Below are 2,152 nucleotides of genomic sequence, written 5' to 3' on the forward strand. Positions count from 1 at the left end.
AAAAAAAAAAAAAAGAAAAGAAAAGAAAAATTAAAAAATAATAAAAAGAAGGAGACAGATATCTTGATAGAAGAACAAATGAAAGAAACCCAGGCTTCTCTGAAATCACTTCTGGTTAAGCTGAGCTTCCCTAGTGACATTGTATTGTGTGAACTCCTCATGGAACTTGGACCTCTGACCAGTGTTATCTGTTTCACTCACTCCAACCTACCTGGGTGCTTGAGTAGTGTCTGCTGTGTCTTCACCTTCCAGGGTTCTTTGCTTTGCTCCAGACAGGTGATGAGGTCTGGCTTAGAGACAGCAAGACCTGTTTTAGTAGAAAAAAAAATTGAGATTCTTCAATTGGGAATCTAATGCCTTGGTGAAGTACAGAAAAGGACATTTTAGGAGATTCTGAAATAATAATCCCAAACAGATTTCCTGGCAGAAACTTCAGAATCTTTAAAAAGTATTTAAAGTTGGAACATTCTTAACTCCTCCACTACCAAAACTACTGAAATAAAATTTGGTGCTAGAAATCAGACTTAAAGGTATGAGTAACAATCTAGGCCATGAAATTTCTGAAATTTCCATTAATCTAGTGAAGGATACAAATCAGCTCAAAAAAGGTAAGATTAATGCAAAAATAAAACAACTCCAATATTTCTTTTCTATACCAAGATATCCTAAAGTTTTCCATAGAAACAAGAAGCTGATACTCAGTCAATAAATAAACTGAATAAAAACCTTCCACAATTAGAAAACATCAATTGTTTAGTGTAGATCTGGAACTGTATATATAAGTTGTCCTCACCCAGGAAGACCAGGTGTCTGTAGGTCTCTAACATGACTTCCCGATACAAATGCTGCTGAGCAGGGTCCAGGCAGGCCCACTCATCCATAGAGAATTCAATAGACACGTCCTTGAATGTCAACAGTCCCTAAAAAACAAACATATTTACCAAGAAAACAGGGGCATATAGAATTTCACTTTTTTTTTTTTTTTGAGGCAGAGTCTCAAGCTGTCACCGTGAGTAAAATGCTGTAACAGCGTTATGGCTCACAGCAAAATTAAACTCTTGGGCTTAAGTGATTTTCTTGCCTTAGTCTCCTAGCTGGGACTACAGGTGCCCTCCACAACGTCCAGCTATTTTTTTGTTGTCGTTGTCATTTTTGTTTAGCTGACCTGGATTGGGTTTGAACCCACCAGCCTGGGTGTATGTGGCCAGCGCCTTAACCACTGTGCTACAGCACCAAGCCATGAATTTCACTTTTAGTTAAATGAGTGAAGAGAACTTTTGCTGACTTATAAGAGTAAATGCAATTACCTAATAAGTATACAAGGGATATATTCCCTCATGTGTTGTCTAACACTGAAGAAAGGGGATGGGCTGGTGTCCATAAAACCAGTGTACACATCAGACATTTTGGGTTGACACAGTAGAAATAAAAGGCCACCAATACAGGCAAGTAGAATTTTGTGTCTTATTCACATCATATGTTATAATTTGTGTATGTTTTTTATATGACAATGTCATGATGAGATAAATGGTAACTCTAAAGTTTTATTTTTTTTGGGTGGCACCTGTGGCTCAACGATTAGGGCGCCGGCCCCATATGTCAGAGGTGGAAGGTTCAAACCCAGCCCCTACCAAAAAAAAAAAATAAATAAATAAAGTTTTATTTTGTACAAAAGTGGAGATCATAAAAAAATGTAGATTGTTTTTAGACGATATGGGGTGAAGATTCATTTCCTAATTTCCAGCAAGCTCAACATGAATGCAATGCTTCAGTTTCATGATGATATTATGTCAAACATGCAGTAAACTGCAGACACTGGATTTATCTCAGTTGGTTCCTGAACCAGTTACAAAGATGACAAACTTTACTTTCCCAAGAAAGGTATATGGAAGAGAATCTAAGAAGAAAGGGGTGCTTCCTCAATAAATGTTTTGATTTGCTCTTATTGGCTGATAATCTCCCCCAAGTTCTTATTAACAACACAGAAGATAGGCTCAGCGCCTGTGGCTCAAGTGGCTAAGGCGCCAGCCACATACACCTAAGGTGGTGGGTTCGAATCCAGTCCGGGCCCACCAAACAACGATGACGGCTGCAACCAAAAAATAGCTGGGCATTGTGGCAGGCACCTGTGGTCCCAGCTACTTGGGAGGCT

Source organism: Otolemur garnettii, unplaced genomic scaffold (genome assembly GCF_000181295.1).
Source record: "Otolemur garnettii isolate 467f Iridium unplaced genomic scaffold, OtoGar3 scaffold00320, whole genome shotgun sequence".
NCBI classification, from domain to species: domain Eukaryota; kingdom Metazoa; phylum Chordata; class Mammalia; order Primates; family Galagidae; genus Otolemur; species Otolemur garnettii.